The sequence below is a fragment of the Macaca mulatta genome, chromosome 13 (assembly GCF_049350105.2).
Source record: "Macaca mulatta isolate MMU2019108-1 chromosome 13, T2T-MMU8v2.0, whole genome shotgun sequence".
Lineage (NCBI taxonomy): Eukaryota > Metazoa > Chordata > Mammalia > Primates > Cercopithecidae > Macaca > Macaca mulatta.
This window is the reverse complement of record NC_133418.1, coordinates 60,543,360-60,557,523: the sequence shown is the minus strand read 5'-3', so window position 1 is coordinate 60,557,523 and position 14,164 is coordinate 60,543,360.

Genomic DNA, 14,164 nt, shown 5'->3' with positions numbered 1-14,164 from the left:
ATAGAGCTGGAAGGTTATTTAGGATTATTGTTGATTTACTGCTCCACCACTAAAGTAACTTATCTTCTCCCTTTAGATCATCTCCTTTCTGTGTCTACTTCTGCTTCCACTTCCAATTGCCAGTTGTCTTTTTTTGCATCATTGTATTTTACATATCTTGCAAATAGATACAACCCAGTAAGTACAATTTGGATACTGAATCAGAAAGTGCTCTTGAATCAGACTACTTCATAGGCTACTGGGGAGCCTAAAATGCACTTTCAGGTACCTTCCTCTGGTCCAATTAGCAACAACATGGAGTTGGGTCCTGAAATACAAAACATGGCCATGTATCCTTGAGGAAATCTTGGGGCCTCTTCCTAACAGGAGCTGTGGCTTGGAGTCCTGTTAGACAGGAGCTGTCACTATGGTAGGCACCATATTGGCCTGTTCAGTAAACTGGGATACAGACTTTTCAGGTAAGCGAAAGAGAGGCTATTATTCTATTACTGTGACTGCTGGGCCTAGAACTGGTTATAAAAATGTCTCGGTATTGACCTGGAAATTGGCCAGTGGCTTCTGGGTTGGGACAAAATTTTTGTTGAACTGAGAAGTCTTCCTAGATGAGACAGGAACTGGACCCTAGGTCAAATGCAGATTTCTTGCCTTTTGGATACTTCTTGGTCATGAACTAAATAGTCAACTTTGAGAAATGTTTTTGGTTGATAATACGTACAACAGGCAATAGTTTTTTCTTAGGACAATGTAATAATCAGTGACTTAACATTGTTTTGATGTTAAAATATAATATATGGACTATTTCACTTTACCTTGGGCATTTGGTTAACTCATAAATGTGAAATTAGAGCTTCCCTGTGTTCTTAATGTCACCATCCTAGTGGCTATTGTCTCTTTATGAATACTTTTTTTTTTTTTTTTTAATGTAAGGTAGTCTGTGTTTGGTGTATGTTTATTTATTTACCTTCTTAAAATGCTTACTACCATTTTAAACTCCACTCCTCAACCTCATCCTTTCTTGTTTAACCTTCTTTTGAGGCACCTTTTATATTTTCCAAAGTACTCCATTGTCCTCTCAAATGGCTTCAGTGCCCCGATTGATCTGCATCTAATTCTCAGTCAAAACTATTGCTGCCTCTGAAGTTATCTCCATTAGGGGATTAACAGCAAATAAGCCAATTAAATGACTATACACTGAGCTACAGGTTTCGGAAGTTATATATATATTTATTTTTTTATTTTTATTTTTTTAAATCAGAGATATCTTCCTAACAGTCTTTAAATTATAACAGGTCATTCCTGATTCCTTTTAACAGTACAAACAGGATGGTGGTCTCCAACACTAACTCTTGGTTGGAGGTAGTGGTACAGAATAGGGATGGTGGACTTAATATGTTTTGGGAAACCATGACCATAATTCATATACTTTAAGAGACCATTATTTATAAAACTCATCTGTATTGCAGGGCTGCTAAGCTGTGAAAAATGTGTGTCAAAAATTCTACTGAAATATGATACAGTTATACACCACATAACAATATTTTGGTCAACAACAGGCTGCATATATGATGGTGGTCCCATAAGATTATAATGTCATATTTTTACTGTATCATTTCTATGTTTAGATACACAAATACTTACCATGGTATTACAATTGCCTCCAGTATTCAGTAGGCTGTAGCATGCTGTACAGGTTTGTAGCCTAGGAGCAATAGGCTATCCCATATGGCCGAGGTGCATAGTAAGCTATACCATCTAGTTTTGTGTAAGCACACTTTATGATGTTCACACAATGACAAAATTGCCTGACGATGTATTTCTCAGAAGGTATTCGGGTTGTTAAACAACATATGACTGTACATGGGTTGATGCACTATGGGGACGGAGCAGTGCAGGAGTAGAATGAGGGCTGAGCTTTCACTGAGACCAGGTTTGACTTCCAACCCTGCCCTTAATTAGCTGTGTAACCTTGGGCAAAGCATTTAACCTCTCTGAGCCCAAGGGTTTTCATCCGAAAAGTGGAGATAATAATGGCTATGAGCTTATTAGATGTTTCACCGAAGATATTGTACATGAAAAGCTCCTGACACACAGCAGGTGCCCAGTGGGTATTAGCTGAATTTGAATCTACCTCCTTTTAAGTACCCTTTACACTTCAGGAAAGAGACTCCTGTCCTATTAAGGAGATTGATAGAGGACTAGAAAGAACTGTGGTTGGGAGAGAAAAAATCTTAGCCTTGACTGCCCGACCTCCTTTATACTATTATTGCCTTGATAACAATTTGCTTGTTATTCCTTCCTCCCTTCACGAAATCATTAAATTCTGCGTTCCTACATTTTGTCAGGTACTAGGGATAAAAAGATGAATAAGATATACGGTCTCCATGGATCACAGAGTCAAGTAGGGAAAGAAAAAGCGTAAGAAAATAAGAAGTGTTAAACTATTACTCTGAAAAAATGTGCAAACCTTTTCATTAAACAATTTTTTAAAGGTAGATTCCCAATAGCAGCTATGATTTGTAAAATGTTGTAGAAACATGGACAATTTAAAGTAAACGCTATCACAAAGCAAACTGCCTTCAACTTTTCCCTCTTGTTAGAGTTAATTTTGACTTTGGCATGAGGACACATTTTGTTTTTCTTCTGCTCACACAGTGCATCTGTTACCTTCTCTGTCAGGCAAGTATAGAAAGTAAATCATCAGGCAAGAAACAGTAAGCACACATCTAAAATCTGAAGCAAAATTGGTAGGGATAATTTTAGCTCTACCTGCATATGGAATAATGTAACTATAGAACTTTTCGTTTTCTGGTGAGCATGGTACAGTAGGGAAAATACAGGCTGAGGAATCAGAATATAATCTAAATTTTGGCTTTACTAGTTTTGCGGGCAAATCACTTAACCTCACTGAGCCTCAGTTTTCTCATTTGTAAAAACGAGTGATAATACTTATGAGATCATGGTAACAATTATAATATGTCTATACATAATAGGCCTTTAATAAATATTATTATTCAAACCCTAGAACACAAAAGAAAATAATTTCTCAACCCTTAGGTAATTGTACAAAGTACTCAAATGCCTCATTATAAATTAAGTGTATATTGGAGGCAGAATTTGACCTGATCATTTTAAGCAGGAACTAAAATAGTCTTAACTTGGGATGCCTATGCCTACTGGGACAAAGTCATTACAAGCTATAAATGTCTAGCTGGAGTAGTAAACCCTGAAAACCAGGATGGGAACAGGTTGGAGCTTCATGGAATGTGGAATACCCAAACCTGGTCCGTAACACAAAATCGGAGTCTGCAGTCTTCTGGGGCTAAATATTGGGCCAAAATAGAATGTCTGAGTACAGGTGTATAATAGTTTTGTCTTTAGTGTTCAATGTTGAACCCCTTTCTTAATTGGTAGCTATAGGGTCCACTTTCCATCACTGAAGTGCAAGGCCAGTGACTCAATTTCCATATTCGTGGCAATAAGCACATGCCATGTGATCTAGACCACTAATAACTCTAGACTGGAGAAGCGAGGCCTAGAAATAACTCATTTTGGCAGAAGTGACAGTGGCAGCAGCATCCAGTGTCTAGTGACAACAGTGTCCACGGGGCTTCCAGTGTCATTTCTATGTCTTGTGGAGGTAGGGGAGAGGTTGTCAGTGGTAGCAGTCCAATGTACCCTGACTAGACGTGTAGATTTGACTGTTGTGATCTCTTAATCTCTCTTGGTTCTGGCTCATTTCTTGCAGCTGGTTCTTCAGGCTTCTCATCAATTCTAGGAGCTACCTATCAGTCTGCCAATAGATTGCTTATCTGCTTAAGATAAAGTCCATTTCAGTTGTCTGCATCCAAGAATCTTGACTACTGTAGGGCAAATGGAAGAATCACAGTGTGGGGCAAATCTGAGGTCAAAGCTGTCAGAGACTTGAAGAGGAGGTAAAGGAGGGGAGCTCAGTAAATATGTTGACAGTCCAGAAGAAAATGTGTAGATAATATCCATTTGAGATTGAGGCCTTGCCTTGACAAACCACTTCTTGTCTTGAAGACACACTCTTCAACCCAGCTTCTCACAGAAACCAAAATCTCAGCTGATGGCAGAAGGCTGGAACCAGAGTGAGAAGGTTGGTTGCAACAAAGGGTAAAATGCTTCCTTAGGGGATAACCCAAGGCAGCTAAAATACCCAGACCCATTGCTATGGTAATCTACCCGCATAATAATTACAGGTTATTTGCATATCTGGATTCCCTTTCATAGCCAGGGGATGGTGTGAAGTCAGTGCTAAAGCAGCAGCACGTGGCTGTCATGTGTCATCTCTGCCCCAAGTGGTTCTGAAATTGGTTTAAAGCTTGAGGAGCCTTCATTCTTTTTGGGATAGAGGATAAGAATCCTAACAGAACTCACCCCCAGCCATCACTAGTCAGAGAGTGAGCCTTCTGGCAGAGTAGGGTAGTGAAAGGCATGGGCTCCAGCAGCAGTAACCTGAGTCATGTCCGAGGTGACAGAGAAGAAAATAAACCAGAAAGCCAGAATCTGGGAGGACTGAGAACCGGTAGGAAAAGAGGGTGGGAAGGTGTTTATGAAGTAAGACAAAGGCTGAAAGTATTAGTGCTCTATGGGCACAGTTACATGTGATGATGGCTGAGGGAGTGGGCTTGAGGGTGATTCTCCAGGCCCAGCCCCAGACGTCTCAGGGAACTAACATTGCCTCTTCTGATTCACAGTGATAATAAATAATTAACAATTATTTGTTATAATTTATATAATATAATGATATGTTACATATATCACTTTATTATAAAAATATATTTATATGTTATAAAATATGTAGTTATAGATAATAGTATATATTACTATTATAGTTATAGATAGTAGCATATATTATCTATAACTATATATTTAGTTATATATGTTGCATATATAATATAATAATCAAAATTTGTCACTATATTATTTATAATAAAAATTTAAAAATCCAATTTTTGCCTTCTGATACCATTCTGAACCTGGAGTAGCCTCTTAAGGGGCAAAACTCACTGCCATTTAGTGAAGTAAATTTAGATGAGAGTCTTTTAAAATATATATTGAGCCAGGCCTGCCCTACCCAACCCTTTTAAGTAATATATTGAGCCAGGCCTGCCCTACCCGACCCCATCTTGGGACAGGAAGAAGGTAACCCACTGTAGGAGAAAGTTTGGTGTCCCCTTCTCCCTCTATAGCTTGATCCCTTGGTCAGGGACTGTGGCATCTTGGAGCTTCAAGGAGAGACAAGGCCTTAAGGAGAGAAGGGGCATTTTGGGACAAGATTGTCATATCTTCTATCACTGTCCTCTCATAAAACCTGCTCTAACATGCTCTTGCCAAAAGCAAACTGACCAGTGCTTAAAATGCAAGTCAGGAGCAGTGCATGAGCAGTCATGCAGGATGACAGTGGGTGAGATGATCTATCCTTAAATCAGGCATAAAGTCCTCTTGCCTCCATGCATATCAGGACATCTGAGGAGCACTTCCTGTACCCTGGGCAGGATATTTTAAAAGTTAGCTGCCTCAAAGTAGAAAATAAAACTCAACAAGATTTTATCTTGTTTTTAATTTCGATGTCTCCCTGGCAGCTGTAATATTATACATAGTAAATATCTAGGTTAAACCAAATAGTCACATGGGAAAATGATATTTCACACCTCTATTTTGGAATTATGTGCAAAATTTGCCACATCTCTCTTGTTGAATAATACAGAGTTAAATTGATAACTACCCCAGTTGAACATGATGATCTATAATTAAGTTATTAGCTATTGTTTTGTTGCATAAAAACATTTTATTTCTCAACTCAGGGGTAAAATCTATAGTAAAGATTGTGCTTTGCAAGTCGTTATTTATCACTGGCTTATGTAAGGTTGTAAAAAACAGATTAAAAATGGCCAAAAAAAAAAAGAGTGAATACTTAGAGAAATTATTAGGTCTTCTGTTAAAAAAAAAAAAAACAAAAAAAAACACCACTTTTATGAAAAGTTAGATTTAGTTCCTAATAGAAGAGTAAAACCAAAAGAAACTTGCTTCCTCCACACCTGAGCTCTACAGTCCTGTGGCATATATTATCCATGCTTAAAATTCCCCTCTTTGTGCTAACGCATTGTCAGAGCAAGTAGAGCTGGCAATGTACTATCCTACCTCCCTTTATTTTTTATTCCTCTTCACTTTTCTCCAACTCCCCATTGCTTATCATCTAGTCCTCCCTCCTGCCTTCTCTATCCTCTTTGCCTTTTTGTTTTCTGCTTCCTTCCTCTTTCTCTATAGGCTTTGGGCTTTCTGTCTTTTCTTTCTTCCTTATCTCCTTCTTACTCCTCTCTCCTTCAGACAATGCTGCCTTGTGGTTATGAAGAGCATGGGCTCTGGAAGCTGATTAAGGCTTCCAATGTGGGTTCTGCCATTCAAACTGGGGTAAGCTACTTCATCTTAAACATTTGTATCAATCAGGGTTCAACCAGAGAAACAGAGATGCTACTATGGGAGGCACTGGGGAGGAGAGGGTCTGAAGGGGGAGCTGGAAGATCAGAGGGGCCACCCATCAGTTCACCTGAGAAGGCAGACATGCCCAGCTGCTGAAATAGGACTGTGAATAGGGAGCTGGTGGAGAAATCTATGGGGGGCTGTTGCCGCAGAAGGTTCACATTCAAGTATAAGGTGGCACTGCAATTAATCAGCAGTGCCAGAGGCCCCCCAAAATGGCAGGATGTAGAGTGGAGGAGAGCAGACAGCTGGAGCCCACTGGCACCTCTATGTCCGCCCACTGCTGTATCGAACGATGACGATCTTCAGAGAGTAATAGCTGCTGCTTTACTTCTGTCTTCCAAATCTCCTGCAAATTCTACTTTTGGCAAAATCAACCACAGAATCATATGGAGGAGAGGATTCTGGAGAACCCAGATCTAGCTTAACTGATTGGAGGAGTAAAAATCACCACGTGAATCATTTAAAAAATTTAGTTATTCAGAGTTCATAGCTCATGGGGATGTTGTGGAAAGTAAATGAAATTTAATACATGCAAAGAAAGCACTAATCACAGTCTGACACATAGTAAGCACCCAATAAATGTTGTCATTTATGCTTTGCTTTCAATCCATTTCCTCTCATTATACTCTTCTACCTAAGCACAATTACTAAATTTATCAATGTCCATTGCCAAATTTATCAGATACATTGGTATGTATCATCGATGTTCAGGATAATTAGTGAATGATTGTGGGATGTGTAACAATAAAATAGATATTTATTGAATACTTAGTAGGTAATATACAATATACTTTTACATGCTTTAGCACACATGATACTTATAGCAATCTTGTGACCATCATCATTCACATTAAAACATGAGGAAACTGAAGTAGAGAGATTATTTACTTGCCCCCAAATTACACAGGATTAAACACAGTGCCAGTTTACACTGGAGTAATGTAAACCCACCATTTCAAATAATCTGTTCCCATTAAGAATAGGAATACCTCCTGTAGGAAGATTATCTTCAGAAATACAGCACCTTCAAAACTTACAACAGATCTTTTTTATTGTTATAGTTCCTTTTTTGTTGTTATAGTTTCACACAAAATTTGGGCAAATTATAAATCTTCCTTGTATGGTTTGCAATAAGACCAGTGGTCAGAAAGAACTTGGTATGAGGCAGTGTTTGACAAAGTAGCCTTGCTCAAGCCAACAAAAAGTAGAAGTAGTTGGGAAGAGAGATGGAGAAAAGCTGAAGAAAGGTTAAAGTTGGCTTATAACTGGATACAATTTTACAACCTAAAACATGAAAAACTTGCTCCAAATAGACTCCTAGGCCCCTTTAAAGCATGGCCTGTGACTTTTACTGGAACAAAAAGTTCCTTAAATTAATTACAGCCAGTAGTTCTCTTACCCTAGCCCTAAGCTCGAGTTGTCTCCTAAAGCAGAAACTCCAAATTGGCAGCTCTACAGATTGTGCAGAGTGGGCTTGTGCAATCTTTTAAAACTTAGAAAAAAAAAAAGAAAATCTAAATGTTTTCAGATGGGGCTTATCACAGTTTCTAATCATCTCTCCTTATCTCTCTCTGAGCCTTCCTTCACTTATTGATGCTACATGCCTCAATCTAGAAGGCATGTGAGCTTCCAACTCCTACAGTCATGATTTCTAGGACAGATTTCAAAGGGATTGGCTGGTCCTGAATTTCCACATGGAAATCAACAGAGACAAGGGGCATGAACCTTCCCAATTCTGTTTCTACTCATCTGACCCCTTCCCTCTCAGCTCATTCCTTAAAGTTCTTTATGGATAAACTCGTTGTGTGGAATTCTGACAACTGCTAGGTTTACCCTCAGTTGGTATAAGGCAGTGTTTGACAAAGTAGCCTTGCTCAAGCCAACAACAAGTAGAAGTAGTTGGAAGCAAGACCTGAATTGCTCAAAAAACCAAGTGATGAAACCATACAATTTCACCTTTGTCAAATGTTACATACATTTTGTAAGTGAAAAATCCTGAGACATAAAGGCTAAGCACTGACAGAGTGAAACAGAAAACTTAAAACTTGTTCATAAGTAGGCACAGGTGCAATCTCTGCAAATACACTTGAAAAAGGGTTAATTGTGTGCTTATCAATTTGTAGGGCTTGAAGTTTTAAAGTGTGGTATTAGGGAAATATTTGATTTCCTAGAGTTTGGAACACATGTGGTATGAAAACTTGAAAGTACCATATGATAAATCATAATGTTTTAGCTATGTTGACAAGCAAAAGCTGGATTTGGTATTTTATGATAAAGATTGACAAAAATTTGTGGCATAATTTAAAACACCTGGGTGTAGTTAAGGTATCCATAGATTTATTGAATAGAATCTTCCTTTTTTATAAAGATATGGAGATAAATGGCATTATAGAGTCTAGATCGCTAAAAGGAGACATAAAATCTTGCTCTTTATAACAGAAACCTCGTAGGAATTTACATTTGTAAATTTCTCCTGGTGTGCTCAGTTTCCTGGTATGTGTACCTGAATCTGAGCATCTGCCCCATTCCTTTATATCTTCACCGTTCTCTTACGCTTTTTCTGAAACTTATATAATTAAAGATGCTTTTGCTTGTATGGGTATTTAAATCAAATTATTGCTTTAAATTAAGTATAAATGTTATAATCTTGTTTTCCTAACTCCTCGCAATGTTCTGATTTTTGCTTTCACAAACAAAATACTTGTTTACAGTTTACAGAATGAGATGACTGTAAATAGAGTCTTCAATTTAAAAAAAAGCTTAATTGTTGAAATTAAAGGATCTCACCAAACATATTGAATATTATTCATTTGGAAAACTATATCAATTTACACATAATTACAATTCCAGAATATGTGCAATCATGCACTTAACATAATTAGGGAAATTAATACAAATCCCAATTCCTCATACACTAATGATGGCTTCTAGAGCACATTATATCTTTCCCATTTTTATCCAAGGGATAGTGCATAGAGGCCCGGCCTGTGTAAAAAATGCACTTTTAGAAAAGTATATATTCCCAATTTCAAGGATTCTTTTGAGTACTCAGGAAAGCATATAAAACTATATATAGACCCCTACAAATCAAAGTAGACAAATTATTTGTTATATATTTTAAAAGAAAAGGAGGTGAAATATTTGGCTTAAGCTCAGTCATCAAGGGGGAATAGTTTTAGAGGAAAGAGGTTTAAGTTGCACAATTAATATTATCAAAGGCACCAATAATAATGATCTGACTCGTTTTGGAAAAATAATGCTGTCTTTGGGCTAGAATATTAGAATTGCTTGAGTTGTGCTAGTAGAATTTTCTACAACGATGGAAATGCTGCATGTTGTGCACTGTCAAATATAGTAGTGAACAGCAATGTGTGACTACTGAGCATCTGAAATGTGGCTAGTGCAACTGAGGAACTGGATTTTTAGTTTTACTAATTTTAATTAATTTAAGGGTAAATTTAAATACTCACATATGGCTAGTGGCTACTGTATTGAACAGTGCAGTTCTAAAGTGTTATTGATAAAAACTGCAAAATTTCTGTAATTTACTCACTTATTTGTGGACATATTTATACATATTTTTACATTCGTTTATTAATTCTACAAATATTTATTGATGGCCTTCTTTGTTCCAGGCATGGAGAATATAATGGTGAGCAAAACTGACCAAGGCCCTACTCTCATGGGATTTATATAGTCTCATGGAATACATGGATACCAATCAAATAATCACACAGCTGGTAGAAATTAGAAGAACTGAAGGTTGTAAGATTATCCTGTGTAGTTATTTCTGTGAGGAAGTCCAGGCTTTGCAACCTCTTTAAAGTCTTCTGATTGTCCACCAGGAAATGACCTCTGACCTGAGATCTAAAAGATGTTTGGCTCTACCAAATGGATGGATTTTATCAGTTGACACTACAGAGATCAAACAAGGTTGGTAGGAACAAATTTAGATAATTATCATACTGACTACATATGTAAGCAAAACAACTGTTTCTCCGTAGAAAGAAGAATATCAGGAGCATCGTGGCTTAGAATTATTAAAGCTGTCAAAACGGAAAGTTGAACTGATCACAGTATAGCCAGGGAGTTTCCAAGTCATTTTGACTCACAGTGTGTAAGGCAGAGGTGCCCTTAAGAGCTTCCTTCTCTGTTATTGAAATAAGGTATAGAAAACACATATATGCACACACACATCACACACATACTCACCCACACACAGCTGGGTGTAATTAAGAGGAAAGTAGTCAGACGAATTGCATTTTCTTAAAGAAATATTTTGAGATGTTCTTGGAAAAATATATCCCTACTGAATAGCTAGGTTTCTGACATAGACAAAATATGTCTTTTGCAAACATGCCATAAAAAAACAGTGCTGATCTCTTCCATTTGGATATTTCCCAGTGCCTTAGGGTTACCCAGGGAAGTAGTTGCTCTGAAGGTTTAGGAAACAAAGTTGTCCAAAATGATCATAAATAGGGATTGAAATCTAGTTTGCATGTAGAATTCCAATCCCGCTGGAAGTTCTAGCTGATAATCTAATTTAACCGTGAAATGATATATGATAATTTGAAAATAATTATACACTTTCAAATGAGAAGCCACTGAAGTACCGCAATACAGAATTAAAGTAGCATGTGACACTCCAATTTTGCCTGCTGTAATTTTAATTTGGGGTTGGAGTCAGAGTGGCACTGGCTCCTCAAAACATCCTGATGCTAGCAACATATCTAGGCAGAACATCTAAGACAGATATACTCTCTCATCTTCAAAAGTGTGCAAAAAGTATTTTGAGTACCTCCCCCACTGTAATATTTCATGAATCGGCCCAGTTTTTATGGAATGCTGCCAGGTGGCTGAACTGTATCCTTCACCCTTTCTTCTCCCTTCTTGGTAGGCCTGAGAGTATGTGAATTAAGTGACATGCATAATAACTATAACAAAATTATATTGCATTCAATAGAAATCACTACATAACACACCTGAATATTCTGGGGGTTTGTGCTCCATAGAGTCAGTGAGAACTCTTGGGTCGATGCAGTATTGAATGCTTTTGTCTCACCCACATGAGACAGATTGATACCATGTCGTTCCCTGGGCCTATGTGTAAAATCTCCATCCCATCACAGAGTGCATTCACACACACTCCAATGCTCCATGAGTCCACGTCTGCAGATCCCCTGAAGCCTCTGAACGTTATCGATTGTACTGAATTAAATTTTCTTTCAAACATACAAAAATTGTTTTCATTAGGATATGTGCCCAGTCCTTGCCCAGAGGTAGGCATTGCTACTAGGCAAGTCCCTGGGTTATTATCCTGTGTTCACCCTTTCTGACGTGTGGCTTTACATTAAAGAGATCTTGTTGAGTAGGCTTGTGTGTATGGAGGGGGAGACAGGGAGAGTCAGTTCATTTCACTCTGGTGGTCACTAATGTCCCTCCAGGCCCAAACCATTATCATACATTCTGTAGCCACTTACATGTGTATGTGTAGATGACTTGTGGAAGTCCTACAGGTAAGTTAGCTTGTGCAACATTTTAACTTTTTATAATGCAAAATTTCAAACATATCCTAAAGCAGACATACTAGTGTAATGAAGTTCTATGTACTGCCATCACTCAGCTTTCACATGATCAACTTATGGTCAGTCCTATTTCATTTACAGCCTCACCTGTTCACCCCTTTCTGTATTACACAGCAAGTCTTCACTTAACTTCATCCATAGGTTCTTGGAAATTGAGAAACAATGTGTAAGAAAACCAATTTTGTCATAGGGTAATTGATATATAAACAAGAGTTACATCCCTAAAAATAGAACTACCATTCCAGTCAGCAATTCCACTACTGGGTATATTCCCAAAGAGAATAAATCATTACATCAAAAAGATACCGGCATTCACATGTTTATTGTAGCACTATTCACAATAGCAAACATAGGGAATCAACAATGGAGGACTGGATAAAGATGAGGTGTATATACACCATGGAATACTCAGTTATAAAGAAAGAATGAAATCATGTCTTTTGCAGCAACATGGATAGAACTGGAGGCCATTATCCTCAGTGAAATAACTCAGAAACAGAAGGTCATATACCCCCTGTTCTCATTTGCATGTGGAAGCTAAACAGTGGGTGCAAATGAACACACAGAGTGGAATAACAAACACTGGAGACCCCAAAATGTCAGAGGGTGGGAGAGGGTTGAGGGTTGAAAATGTACTAAGAGCCTAGACTTCACCGCTATGCAATATATACATGTAAGAAATCTACACCTGTACCCCCTAAATGTATAAAAATAACACTTTTAAAAAAGAGTTAAGTTTCTATGGCATATTTCTGGTCACAGAAACATCACCAGACTTATAAATAAAGACCCTAAACACTTCTAATATTAAACACTGAAATAAACGTGAGCTATCCGTACATTTAAGGAAGATTAATAGAAACAAGGTAACTACCCAATTTTGGTGAATCACTGAGTGATGGTAGTCACAGAGGTAGTGGGTTAAATCAAAGAATAAATGTTTGCAAAGCACAAATCATAAGGAGCATCTTCTCCCACCAATACGGTTCAAAATCAAGCAAGGACAAATCTGGTGGGCTTGCTAAGTGCTTTTGTGCTGCATCATTTGTTGCTGTGCATTTGTTCAATAAATATTATTGAACACTTTTCAGATTCTTATTTTATAATAACTTGTATTCATTCATTCATTTTCCAACCTGCATATTCCAGTTCAGGTGGCTGGAGCCTATGTCAGCACCTCAGAGCACAGAGATGGAAACCAGCCCTGGACAGGACACCATCCCATCGCAGAGTGTATTCACACACACTCCAATACTCATTCACATGGGGACCATTTAGATGCACCCGTTCACCTGATGTGCACATCTTGGGATGTAGGAGGAAACAGAAGTAGGAGTACCCAGAGAAAACCCATGCAGACGTGGGGAGAACACGCAAATGCCACACAGACAGGGGCCCTGGCGCAGAGTCCATTTTGTTTCTCATCAACGGTGTAACAATGTTGAACGAAACGACATTCTCCGGGGACCTGCTGCATTTTAAAACAAATTCATGAATAGTTTGCATTTGGATGGAGCAGTTAATAGAGGAGACCATTTTCCCCCAAAGCCTTCTTTGATATTTTGCTCCTCAGTAGGAAGTAACGGCCACCCTTGAGACTCCCCAGCATTTTCTCCCTATTTTTCTTCTAGCACCTACTATTTCCTGCCTGGAATTATAGGTCTTTTTGTATATCTCTCTTTCCTATTGAACCCTAAGCTCCTTGAAGGCAGGCTCCATGACTAACTCATACAGCATTCAATAAATGTTTATTGAATGAAGGAAGAAATGTATAAAGATGGGTTACAATGATTGAAATCTAAATTTAGATCAAGACAGATCCATACCCAGCACTGGAATCTCTTTATTCTGTGATTTGATCTGGCTTCTGTTTATAGATCTTAATTAAATACAGACTTTGAGTTTCTTCCAAATGCCAATAAAACCTTTAGGCAAAATATGTTTATCTTGAATTGAATGAAGAACTAAATATGGCAGAAGATATATTTGTTATTTATGATAATATAAAAGAAGCAGTTTCATGTAGCTATGTATTAAAGGACACAAACTTGAAAATGGAAATCTATATTTTT